Here is a 14,823-nt window from a genome sequence, read left to right as displayed (position 1 = left end):
GACCAATCTATTAGCGCTCCATTCTAGAGAACGATGAAACCAAGAGGTAGATTTAGGAGCTTCTGCAGAAAGGTCACATCCGCCCAAGTTCATTTCCCTGTGGGAGCCTGATCATGTTGGTACAGAAGAACGATGGGACTTGGAGACTTTGTATTGACTATTGGGTGCTGAACAAGATCACTATCCGTAATAGGTACCTGATCCCATGGATTGATGACCTCCTAGACCAACTCAAGGCGGAAAATATTTTAGCAAGATCGATTTGAAGTCAGGATAACACCAGGTACTAATCAAACCCTCTGATGTATGGAAGTGACGCAGATACACCTCTGCGATACCCAGAATCACACTCTACTCATTAGCAAGAATGAATACATCAAAACTGTCCAAATAAATTTTCAGATGGCTGACAATTTCATGTACTATCCTTTCCACACGCAAGCTCTTTAATCTATGTTCACAATACCATTCCCTCGGAAGCTAATAACATCTAATTCAATATTTGAAAACCATAAACACACATGGCGATTTTATAGAACCCAACATTTCAATTACTCCTCATCAAAACCACACAATTCAATTTCACTCTCACCTTATTCACAATGCTTCGACACATAGATCTATTACGCTCCCATTATTAGTTGAACCAAGGTTTCAAACACATATGTGCACCTTTATCTTTTTAACCCAGATATCAAAACTGGCATTTACTTACCTTCTCCACAATGTCGGCATGCCCTAGTTATCATAAGAGTGCTTAGATGTATTATTGCTGGTAGACCAAGGATCAGAGGAACTCCCCTCTCTCACTTCATGATAGTCACCATTTGCATCATTCATTAAAGCATTGGGACTTTGACGTTGGTACTCTCGTGCATTCGCATTCCAAGGCAATCCTCCTTCTTTTGTATAAGCTTCAACTTTTTGGGAAGCCATGGCGACAACTCCCTTCATTATTCCCCATGTCTTGGAACCAATCTCGGTAGTCTTTGCAGCAACAATAGAGACTGTTTCATTTACCTTTTGATCATATCCTCCTTCTCGAACCTTAGCGGAAATTTCCTTAGTACTTGTTTGAACCACATTAGCAGCAGACTGTGCAACCGATGCAGCAACCAGTGACAACTGACCTAGCCCCTGAGAGACTACAGATACAGTATCCTTAAGAACATCACCCTGAGCAGTCGTGGACGGAGGAGGCCTGCTCCAGCTTCTCTTCCCTAAAATGCTCAATATTCGCAATAAGCAAACAATTCAGTGTCTTGGTAATAAATTCGATATCATCCTTCTCCGTGTCCTTGACAACCACGATATTCTCCTTCGCCAAATAATGCAGCGAAAGATCGGTCACAGCATCGCGCAAGATACTCTTCTGAATCAACAACACATTGCAACTAGTGGCCTTGATTTTCTTAATTATCCTGAGAATATAATATGTTGATTCTTTATCATTAAAACAGCGTTAAAAACGCTTTCATACCAATTTCATATATACCTAAATTGCAGCAACCCAGATTTTATTGATTCGATGCCGAAGTGATTTGCCAATTGTTGTATTACGATATGCTACAGGAATTTGGGCATTTAACCACGATTTGATACGATATCACTACACCTTCTCAACTGCAATGCGCACTGATTCAAACTCTGACATACGCCAATTCCAAAAACGCCGATATAATATCAATCACTGTTCTACGCACTCCAAGCTGGCGATCCGATCCGAATCTCTATACTCCGATGCAATTAAAATCACAACTGGCAATTTCAACAATTGAATGTCGGCATAACATTTCGCAGATCCGTTCCAATTACTCAGAAAATGGAGATCAGTAACTACAAGTGACTTTTCCTTTCCTCACTCCAAAGTTCTGATCCAATCCAAATCAGAATCAGGAATTACCAAACTTGAATTGTAATTGAGTTATCGCCAGTTTGAACAACGCCTCTGCCATTCAACAGGTCGGATTCATTCATGTTCCACCTGCAAATTTTACTCAATACAAAACCTTCAACACTAATAAAATCCATCACCATACAATAAAACATGGAATCGTCCCCAATTCGACCTGGCAGATTTCATCCAACAGACTTATACGATTTTACAACTACTCAATCGATTTCTATTCAATTGCATACCGCTCAATCCTGAAAGCTGCGCTTTATGAACTTGGTTTAAAAATCGATACATAACAAATTTAAAGTTTAAAGGATCTGCGCCAACACACATCGAGAAAGATTGATTCTTCCCACAGGTATTCCATCAAATCACAGATTGACATGAAACAATCGATTCACATAGTTCTGAAAAAAGCACAGTCTTCAACATTAATAATAAAAAAAATCTTACACAACAAAAATCTACTATTTCACAAAGACCAATCCTTTCTGGAATTTCGAGTTTTCGCTCCACACAAGAACACTCCTCAAAATCTGATCTTTCGCTCTACAAACCACACTCTATCTCTCCTAACCTCTACGAAGAGTCTCCTCCTTATTACAATTTTCATTATATTTTATCCACTAATTCCTCTAACAATAGATAATGTAATCTCTTATCAAAACAAATAGAAATCTTCTATTTCCTTGCTTTCAAGCACACGTAGACTAACAAATATTATCTCTACATTTAAATAAGATAATCTCTTATTTATTACAATAACAAACTATTTGAGGAATCCAACCTCCTCAGTGAATCTAATTTTGACCGACAGTTGATGAATTTCACTCTGTTTTAGCCACAACATGTGACCATTTCATCACATTGCTGGCTAGGTCTAAATGCTCCTGCATCAAACTCTCATAGTTTAAATTAATCATGATCTCCTTATCATGCATTTATGGTTTGTGTCCTCCTGGATCCCATACTTGATTTGATATTCTGTTCTTGGTTACTGCTGTTGTTGCTTGTCCCTCAAGTCCCTCAAGTCTTCCGCCTTTGCGCTGTAATTCCTCACTATCTGCTGCTGTCCTTTTCACATATTTTTCTGCTACTTTGCTCACTTTAATTTTCAATTTTCCATTCCCTTCACCTGTACTATTTCTTCCAGCCAATCTTCCTTTCTTCTTTTGTCCTGTATTTGTTTTACTAGAATGTTGAAGTATAAGTTTCCACAACTCATCCAATTCTTTGTCCATTTCACTTCTCATGTGCTGAATACTATTCTCTTGCAACTGGTTGTGTTCTTGAATTAGAACATCATAATCTTTGTGCCAATAATCTTCCATATACGTTTCTGAAATGTACAAATGCCTTTTCCCAGGTTTTTCTTCTGGTTTCTCATTCTGCTGCCAGTTTCTAAACTTCTGCAATTTAATGCCTTCTTCAAATTCATTCTCATGTAGCCGATCATTCATTCCAAATTTCTGATTACTTCCATATTCATCTTGCTGAGTTAATATTTTTGTCTCCTTCATGCCTCTAAGAACACAACTTCCTTGTGGCTCATGATCTTTCACCTCACCTTCATATAATCGTTGCTAAATTTCTCTGATTTCAGCATCATATTTATTAATGCTGTCTTCCACACCTTTTCCTCCATTTGGTTCTGTAAGCTTCATTTCTCCTTTAGGTTCCTCAAGTAAATTCTCCAAGAATTTTATTTCCTTGTGAAATCTCTCCAGCAGTTCATCACAATTTTCGTTCTCGGCTTCATCTTTTTTCTGGCAATACTCCTGAGTTGACCTGTTTTCTACTTTATCATATTGCACCTCAAGAGCTTCATTCCTTTTTGTGATAATTTTAACCGACTGTCCATCATCCTCTGCATATCCTGCAAACATACACAAACTGTAAGAATCAAAATCACAAGGCTTCATTGCCTCATCTGCTTTCCTTGTCAACATATCTTCGAATTGTTCTGAACTATGCCAATAGTCCATGAGATCTTCAGCTGATCTCTCATTATCCTCTTCACCCAACATTTCACCTTGTTCTGGTCTACAAATGGAAACTTCCATTTCTGCTTCTGCTTCTCTGAGTTTCTCTGATTCCTCTTGAGCGCTCAATATCTGCTCAATCTTTCTCAATTCTTCTACTATCTCTAACTTCACTTGCTGATTTCTCCTTTCCCGTAGTCTTTGCCATTTTACTCTTTTCCTCATGGTCCAAACACTTTTCTGCAGCATCTTCATCAATATTCCAATCTGGAAATCTATCTCAGCTTTCTCTCGGTCAAACTCTTCTTGACTCATCCTCATGCCATCTGCTTTGGCATCTTCCCTTCTGCTGTGGCTTCTTTGTGAACTTCGGCTATGACTATCTGTAGTCATTTTCTGCTCCTCTATTTCCATGAGCTCCTCACTCCTCTGCAACAAGCCTCTGCAACAGTAACCCCTTCTGCTGCCACTTACCTCACTAAGCTCTCCTCACTCAGTCTTTTGGTAAGCACGATCCCCTATCTGGAATCTTCTTCTGAGAAACACCTTTGCTCCCTCTAGGCTTCTGCAATCTCTCACTTTCTCTTCTGAAGACACTTCAATTGTCCTCTCTGTCCAATCTCTTGTTGGATTCTACAGGTTCACTACCACTTCTAAGGATTTTCCTAATTCTACTTTTAAGAACACATCTGGTTCTTCTCACACAGCTTCTCTTGATTTATATTGCTGCAGTCTTCATTCTTTCTTAAGCTATCACCTGTGCTTTGAATGGATTTCCTCTCTTCTGTAATCTGGTACTAAACTTCATTCAGAAAACAAACATATTCAATTTCAACAGAGCCAAGCTCTGATACCAAAAATGATGCAGATACACCTCTGTGATACCCAGAATCACACTCTGCTCATTAGCAAGAACGAATACATGAAAATTGTCCAAATAAATTTTCAGATGGCTGACAATTTTAGGTATTATCCTTTCCACACGCAAGCTCTTTAATCTATGTTCACAATACCATTCCCTCGGAAGCTAATAACATCTAATTCAAGATTTGAAAACCATAAACACGCATGGCACTTTTATAGAACTCAACATTTCAATTACTCCTCATCAACACCACACAATTCAATTTCACTCTCACCTTATTCACAATGCTTCGACACATAGATCTATTACGCTCCCATTATTAGTTGAACCAAGGTTTCAAACACATATGTGCGCCTTTATCTTTTTAACCCAGATATCAAAACTGGCATTTACTTACCTTCTCCACAATGTCGGCATGCCCCAGTTATCAGAAGAGTGCTTAGATGTATTATTGCTAGTAGACCAAGGATCTGAGGAACTCCCCTCTCTCACTTCATGATAGTCACCATTTGCATCATTCATTAAAGCATTGGGACTTTGACGTTGGTACTCTCCTGCATTCGCATTCCAAGGCAATCCTCCTTCTTTTGTATAAGCTTCAACCTTTTGGGAAGCCATGGCGACAACTCCCTTCATTATTCCCCATGTCTTGGAACCAATCTCTGTAGTCTTTGCAACAATAACAGAGACTATTTCATTTACCTTTTGATCATATCCTCCTTCCCGAACCTTAGCGGAAATGTCCTTAGTACTTGTTTGAACCACATTAGCAGCAGACTGTGCAACCGATGTAGCAACCAGTGACAACCGACGTAGCCCTTGAGAGACTACACATACAGTATCCTTAAGAACATCACCCTAAGCAGTCGTGGATGGAGGAGGCCTGCTCCAGCTTCTCTTCCCTAAAATGCTCAATATTCGCAATAAGCAAACAATTTAGTGTCTTGGTAATAAATTCGATATCATCCCTCTCCGTTTCCTTAACAACCACGATATTCTCCTTCGCCAACTAATGCAGCGAAAGATCGGTCACAGCATCGCGCAAGATACTCTTCTGAATCAACAGCACATTGCAGCCAGTGGCCTTGATTTTCTTAATTATCCCGAGAATATAATATGTTGGTTCTTTATCATTAAAACAACGTTAAAAACGCTTTCAAACCAATTTCATATATACCTAAATTGCAGCAACCCAGATTTTATTGATTCGATGCCGAATCGATTTGCCAATTGTTGTATTACGATATGCTACAGGAATTTGGGCATTTAACCACGATTTGATACGATATCACTACACCTTCTCAACTGCAATGCGCACCGATTCAAACTCTGACATACGCCAATTCCACAAACGCCGATATAATATCAATCACTGTTCTACGCGCTCCAAGCTGGCGATCCGATCCAAATCTCTATACTCCGATGCAATTAAAATCACAACTGGCAATTTCAACAATTGAATGCCGGCATAACATTTCGCAGATCCGTTCCAATTACTCAGAAAACGGAGATCGGTAACTACAAGTGACTTTTCCTTTCCTCGCTCCAAAGTTCTGATCCGATCCAAATCGGAATCAGGAATTACCAAATTTGAATTGTAATTGAGTTATCGCCAGTTTGAACAATGCCTCTGCCATTCAACAGGTCTGTTTCATTCACGTTCCACCTACAAATTTTACTCAATACAAAACCTTCAACACTAATAAAATCCATCACCATACAATAAAACATGGAATTGTCCACAATTCGACCTGGCAGATTTCATCCAGCAGACTTATACGATTTTACAACTACTCAATCGATTTCTATTCAATTGCATACCGCTCAATCCTGAAAGCTGCGTTTTATGAACTTGGTTTAAAAATCGATACATAACAAATTGAAAGTTTAAAGGGTCTGCGCCAACACACATCGAGAAAGATCGATTCTTCCCACAGGTATGCCATCAAATCACAGATTGACATGAAACAATCGATTCACATAGTTCTGAAAAAAGCACAGTCTTCAACATTAATAATAAAAAAAATCTTACACAACAAAAAGCTACTGTTTCACAAAGACCAATCCTTTCTGCAATTTCGAGCTTTCACTCCACACAAGAACACTCCTAAAAATCTGAGCTTTCGCTCTACAAACCACACTCTATCTCTACTAACCTCTACGAAGAGTCTCCTCCTTATTACAATTTTCATTATATTTTATCCACTAATTCCTCTAACAATAGATAATGTAATCTCTTATCAAAACAAACAGAAATCTTCTATTTCCTTGCTTTCAAGCACACCTAGACTAACAACTATTATCTCTAACTATTATCTCTACATTTAAATATGATAATCTCTTATTTATTACAATAACAAACTATTTGAGGAATCCAACCTCCTCAGTGAATCTAATTTTGATCGACAGTTGATGAATTTCACTCTGTTTTAGCCACAACATGTGACCATTTCATCACATTGCTGGCTAGGTCTAGATGCTCCTGCATCAGGAGGACTTCCTTCAAAGCCAAGGAGGGCCTTTTTGAATGGTTGGTTATGCCTTTCGGGTTGATGAATGCTCCTGCAACCTTCACGAGGCTAATGGATGACATCTTGCGACCATTCACCAACTCATTTGTAGTGGTATACTTGGATGATATCTTGATCTTCAACCAGAGTTGGGAGGAGCACCTCCACCACATCCTACAAGTTCTCCAAACACTATGGCAACACAAGTTATGTGCCAATTTAGAGAAATGCACTTTTGGCATGACCCAGGTTCAGTATCTAGGATACATTATTGATGAATGGGGGGTGCATTTGGATCCATCCAAGATCCAAGTCATTCGGGATTGGCCATCTCCAACCACTCTGTAGAGATTCACAGCTTTCTGGGTCTTGCCAACTTCTACCGCAGGTTCTTGTTGGGATTTTCTCATATCACTTGGCCCTTCAATCAAGTCACCAAGGGAGGAGCGAAATCAAAATTCTTTTGGCCTGAATCTCAACAAAATGCATTTACAGAGCTGAAACATTACCTCTGCTCGGTACCAGTACTCGCATTACCAGAGTTGCAACAAATATTAGAGGTCAAGATAGATGCCTTTGACTATGCTATTGGGGCAAGCCTTACTCAACACCGGCATCCAGTGGCATATCATAGTGAGACATTTTCAAACACAGCCTAGAAGTATCCCACTTATGACAAAGAGATGTATTCCATTATGCAGGTCTACCGACAACGAAAGCATTACATTTTAGGGAAGGAAACGGTCATCCACATAGACCACTGGCCCCTGTAATTCATACAGACCCAAGGGAAATTGCAAAATGATCACCATCAGAAGTGGTCCACATACCCGTAACAGTTCCATTTGAATATCAAGTATAAGAAGGGCAGTACCAATAATGTTGCAGATTGCCTCAGTCGACCACTGATCATGGCGTTAACCACCGTGCTCAACTCTTGTGGGAACGAGACTTATGACTGGCCACTTCTCTACAATAGTGACCCAAAATTTGACCACACATACTAGACACTCTTGGAGGGTCAACATGTTCTAGATTTTCGCCTCCAGGATGCCCTATTATGCCACCTGGATCACCTTTGTGTTCCTTCAAGTGAGTGTGCCAAGATGATTTGGGAAGCACACTACAGTTAGGCTGCTCGGCATTTTGGGGTCAAGAAAATGGTGGCAGTACTATAGAAGTATTTCTATTGGCCAAATCTTCGATAAGATGTCGAGAAGTACATCAGATCATGCATTGCCTATGCCATTGCCAAATTGACCATCAAGAAGCAAGGCCTCTATACCCCGTTGCCTACCCCTAATGGACCTTGGGAATCCATCTCCATGGATTACATGTCGGGCCTTCCTTCTACTAAGCATGCAAACGACTGTGTTTTTGTGGTCATCGATAGGTTCTTGAAGATGGCCATTATGGTGGCCTCCAAGAAGAATATCACAGCAGAATCCACTGCTAAACTCTTCTTTGAACTAGTGTGGGTACACTTTGGGATCTCCTAGTCTATCATCTCAGATCAGGACAGTAGGTTCCTTAGTACATTTTGGTCCAGTCTCTAGTCAATGCTAGACACCAAACTCATGAAGTCCATAGCCCTCCATCCCCAAACTCATGGCAAGACAGAGGTTATCAACAGGATGATCGTACACATTCTGCAAATGTATAACTCAAAGAATCCACGCACATAGGATGAGAGCCTCCCTTATGTTCAACACAGCTATAACCGGGCTCTCCACAGCTCGACTTGCCACATCCCTTTTCAAGTGGGCTTGGGATTCCAGCCACTATGTCCCATTGATGTGGCCATGCCATTTGTAGCTACTCAGGAAGATTTGGCTCATGTCCAGTCCAAAATAGATAAGGCAAACAACGTCATTGAGCACATCCAACATATTCACCAGCAGGTCCACGACATTTTGGTGAAATCAAATGCCAAGTACAAGTAATGACATGATGAACATCAGGTGCCACACAAGTTTCAGGTGGGCAACAAAGTCTGGTTGCATTTGCAAAAGGAACACATTACTGGAGCCTATCAAAAACTCAAACCACTCCGATATTGTCCTTACACCATTACCAAGGTTGTGGGAGACAATGCATTTGAGCTCAACATTCCCCCATTCCTTGGCCTGCACCCAGTGTTCAATGTGGACTGCCTTCGGCCATACTTTCCACAATTACTAGACACATCCGACATTGCAAAACAACTCACACCCACAAATTTGAATCCAAATTGCATGGAACAAGCTACAACTAATCAGATCATGGACACACAGATTAAGAACAATTGCCAGGAGAAGATCCAATTGTATCGAGTTGTCAAAGCAAGCCAACTCCTTCACCAGGGCAAGTGGCTCACCAAGGACCAAGTTTAGCAGAAGTTTTCTCATCTCATGGAGGAACTCAACGCAATGGGGACCATTTATTCCTAAGGGGTGTGGAATGATCCAGGTGGATATTGGTGGCCACCCACCAATTCCACTTGGACCCCCACCATTATTTCTTTCAATTTTTCAGTTTCCTTAATTGTAGCAAAATTTACTATTTTCAGTAGTTTTTTGGGTCCTGAACTCCCAAAGTTGTATTCCTCGAATAGATCTTTCTAACGAGGTATTGTGCACGTCAAACGAAGATCATATTCAAAAGTTACGACCCTGATAAGTTAATGTACCGATTTACCCAAAAAGGGGCCCATAGTTTGGCGCTTCATCTCCTAGGGTTAGGTTTTTGGATGTTTAGGGTTTCCATTGTTTCTCAACAATAAATAGGCCTTCAAGCCTCATTGTAAGATAGTTGAGAGGCATGTAGCCACCACATTTCTTCTCGGAGATAAGTTACCATCGCCCTAGCTAGTCTATTTCCATTTCTATTTGTAAGCATATTTTAGTATTTTACAGTAATGAAATGAAGTATTATTTCTACTGCATATCTATATGTATGGTTATATCTGTAATATGTTGTGTTCCTATTTAAATTCGGATCAACCCATCATTGTTTCACCTCCCACAAAGTACACCACCCCCAGTTGAGTCTTTAGTAAACAAAGACCCACCAGAGACCACACACTTCTACGCCTGTAGGCTGAGGAACCACTAAGAGCCAGGGGAAAGAAAAAACGATAGGTAATTGGGTTAAAATCTTCCCCAATTTCCCTCTCAAACTCTACTTAAGTTTACCAATGCATCCAAGAATTGACCCTGCACTAAAACCTATAGTAGACCACAATTTCTTCAAGTCTCCTAATGAAAGTCATCGAAAGATTGGGCTTTGAAGGTTCACTGAGTCAGGAGGAAACCATAATGAGAACATGAGTAAATACAAGAGAAAAGACCCAAAGGATCCATACTGCAACTAAATGTCACCCCTATCATAGTCTTGGCAACGAGAAGTCGCATTATCTTGAGAATGATAAGGCACCGTTTTGAACCACACACCCTAAACTACCATCACCATAATATCATTGCAATGCCCATTGAGCTGCATAAAACATCCATCTCCCACCTGCCTCCACATAAATGCACTCGAGCACAAATGGTAGATTTGACACAAGTTTTCTTTGGCATAACCTGCCATGTAGCCCATTTACATGTCATTCACATGGAGAAGCTCGGAGAGGGCCAGGGTCTACCCCTGAAGTCCTCAGGTTATCCACCCCCTTTGGGTTAATATATTAATATAATATGATATAACATATCATATATTAATAAATTTATTCTATTAGGTTAATAAATTAATATGTTAGATTTCATGCATTAGGCTAAGAAAATTAGTTATATATTAATGTAAAATGTATAAAGAGCTATGGAACTATAATAAATAAAAAAATAAGAAAATATGTGAAATATTAATACTAATAGAGTAGTATTATTAATATTAAGACTTTGATGAGAGTGATAATGTTAATAATAACTTTGTAAATTTAATATTGAAATGGAGGGAACAAACCCTAGGGTTGAGAGGTCACAAGGAGCCAATTCCCACTAAATTTAAGACCACCATCTCAATTGAGGTTGTTTGGATTTCTTAGTATCTTCAAATATTTTCTTAAAATAGTGATCTTCCGTAGCAATGATAGTAATGTCTTATAGGCATATGTGATGCTTACTGTGAAGGGAATGTTCTGCAGGAGCAAAGGTGCGGGACCGTTGATTTTTGATGTCAACATCATGCTCTTTTATTCTTTTTTTGAATGACCTAGTTTCACCAATGTATATTTTTCCATAGGAACAATTGATTTTGTAGTCTCCTCTTAGTTGATTCTAATCAATTTTTTCCTTAATCAATTTTATTTTTTGTTTTACATTGTCTAATATGTTGAATACATAACAAATATTCCATTTTCTGAGTATTTTAGCTATTCTGTCAATCATAACATGTATGTGAAAAACATGTGCTCTCTTACTGGAAGGTTGTATATTAGTTTATTTTCGTGAAGGATTTGTCTTCTCTTTTGAATTGTTTATGGACTTAGTAATGATCCTTGTATCCAATTTCTTTGAAGACCTTACTAAGGTGGTCCAACTCTTGATCCAAGTGATCTTTATCAAATATCCTAACAACTCTAAAAGTTAATGCATTTAGGATTCCAAATTTATAAGTTGGGTAATGGTGGGAGTCCACATGTCGGTAACTATTAGTATGTGTCCTTTTTTGAATACTTTATTGTGTAAGGTACCATTGTCATTTCTAGTAATTGATACATCCAAGAAGGGAATACAATTATTGTGTTCCAGTTTAATAGTGAATTTTATGTCATATGATATACCATTTAGATGTTTCAGGAATTTCTTGAGTTTTTTTTCCATGCTTCCATTTCACATTAGTATCATCAATGTACCTTGTCCATCTTCTAAATTTCAATGGGCACGAGTCTATTGCTTTCTACTCAAAATTTTCCATGTAAAAAATTTCTACAATACGAGAAAGGGGAGAGCCCATTGTAACACTAGTGACTTGCCCTTAGTATTCTCCTTGGAAGTTAAATAATGTTGAGCATAGGAGAAATTTTGCAAACGTTTCCTTTTGAGGGTTTTCCACCTTGTAGAGAACTTGGATAACATCATATAAGGGAATCTTATTTAATAATGAAAGCACACAAAAACTAGTGATTAGGTCATCCTTGTCCACCTTTTTGTCCTTGATGAGTTTAACAAAGTCATATGAGTTTTTTTATGAAGGAGTCAGTGTGGCCAACAAGGGGTCTTATTTTTCCAACCACATATTTGGCTAATCCGTATGTAGGGGAACCATTAGTATTAACAATAGGTCTTAAGGGAACTCTACATTTATGAATCTTAGGGAGACCATATTTTCTAGGTGTTATCTCAGAGGTTGGGAGGAGATTTTTCTTAATCCTTTCATCAGGATTGAAGTCTTTAATTACTTTCTTAGTGTAACACCCTCCTTTGACATCTACACAAGTACTTGAACAACCGTGGTAAACATGTGACGAAGAGTTACTATGATATCATTCAATTCCCTATGTTGCAGTTAAGGAAGTGGAATAGACATAAAATAAACAAGATGACCTTCTACACATACAACAGAACCCCCATGAGCCATCCAACCCATCCACGTGACCAGTCCCTAAGACAAATTGACATGGGCATGCATACGGCTAGGACCCTCTAGTCACTCCTACAGTGAGGCATGTGTGTGGTTGGGGAAATTTACAGGTAGTTATGTGCCATTGAGTCTAGATTCGATGCCTCTTTTTTAGGTTCAGGACTTAGGCCACTGCCCAAAACTATATGAACTTCCAAAAATGAAAAATAACATTGAAACAATGATACAAATGAAAATATATGAACAAGGACTTGATTTGACCTCTACTATCCATGATAAAAAATTCATAAAACATGTCACAAATATGAAACCTATAGCTTTAAATAACATATCTGAGCATAGTGGTCTCAAGCTTATATGAGAATCACTAAGAAGCATTGTTGCCTCATCACAATAACTATATTACCATCTATTAAGCCACATATTCTTTGTATATTCAGTAATTAACAAAAACATGATGAGAGCCATACATTTTCACTATCATAAAAATCATTCATAACCAACATAAATATCAAGGATATAATAGCCATATAAGCCACGTATAAACACGTATATTTACCCATAAAATACTAAGGATAAAGAGAGCTCTTATTGATGATTGCATAAGCTGACTAGGTATGGGACTTCCACGAACCACCCAGTAGTGGACTAGGCTAAGCCAAATCTTTCTTTGAGATTGTTATCACTCCGTAATTTTTGTGAGTGCAGAGAAAAGCACAGAGGTAACCTTAGAACCACTTTGGAAATTGGGAATCCAACCCTTCCAGTTTCAGAGAGGGATATCTCTATATGATTTAGATTTGTTTTACTAATGCTATTAGGCTAGTTAGCATGTTTAGGTTATTGATTTTTTTGCGTAGTTGAGTTGAGATAGTGGAATCAAGCCATTTGGCAATGGAGTCACAGATTTAGGTTGATCAAACATAGAGTTTACAATCTAAACTTATAGGGAAGTTTAGGAAACTTCACTTGATCCTTTAATATTTATGGTGTGAAAGAGAAGAAAAAATAAAACAATCCAATTAATAAACAAATCAATTAAGAATTCTGTTTTTTAATTTTCAGAAGAAAACATGGAAATTATGCATAAGTCACATACAAAGTGTAATTTTAAACAAATTATGTTCGTACTCTTCTTAGAATAATTTAGATTACAGAAACATATGTGAAAAACAATGAAAACATTTAACTGAGAAAGATGCACTCCACCAATGAAATTGACACAAGAATCCTGTAATGCTTGAGATGTATTAATGGAAAATTATCAAAGGTAGCTCTATGAGCTTCTTTGCCGTATAAATCCTTTCTTCAAACTAATCCCAACCCTTCATAATTCGAATTATGAAGTACTTATAGAAAAATTTACAAAATATCTTGATTCACAATATCAAGATAGGATCTTAACAACTAATTACAAAAGTAGTATAAAAATCTAGGGATCTTGTAACTACTGGAACTACTGGTACTAGCTTGGAGGAAAATTCTTGATGACTTGTCCTCAAAATGTGCTGCTCTCAAAGGTTGACTTGTTGACGAACATGTGTTTTATTTCATGTTTGATAGTTAAATAAAACTCTAAAGCTTCTAAGAAAGCTTTCCTTGTGATATGTCCCTTGATACCTTCAAATTTGGATTTACCTGTAGCAAAAATATAAAGCTTCTAACAGTAATCCTCCAAGATGATCAAGCTATCATCTGGTACTACTAATCCTCGTAATCCTCTCTGGTTCAACAGGTTGAACTTGGTGTGAATTCTCTGGACAACATTTTCCAGAGTTAGAGTTTTGGTCTCCAATTGAGTCATCAAGTTCCTTTTTTGCAATACTTCCTTGATCTCTAAGATAGTCTCTGTCGTGTATGCTATCTACATATGTTCTAATTTTGATCGTTCTTTAAATTCAACAATTTAAAGATGGTTTGATTGAGATTTTTGAATCACCCACCATAATAACTTATAAGAAGAGAAAACTATGTCGTGTATGCTATCTACATATGTTCTAATTTTGA

Source organism: Pinus tabuliformis, chromosome 1_1, assembly GCF_031772625.1.
Source record: "Pinus tabuliformis cultivar Carrire ecotype Pingquan chromosome 1_1, CPIR1, whole genome shotgun sequence".
Lineage (NCBI taxonomy): Eukaryota > Viridiplantae > Streptophyta > Pinopsida > Pinales > Pinaceae > Pinus > Pinus tabuliformis.
Note: the sequence above shows the minus strand (reverse complement) of the source record.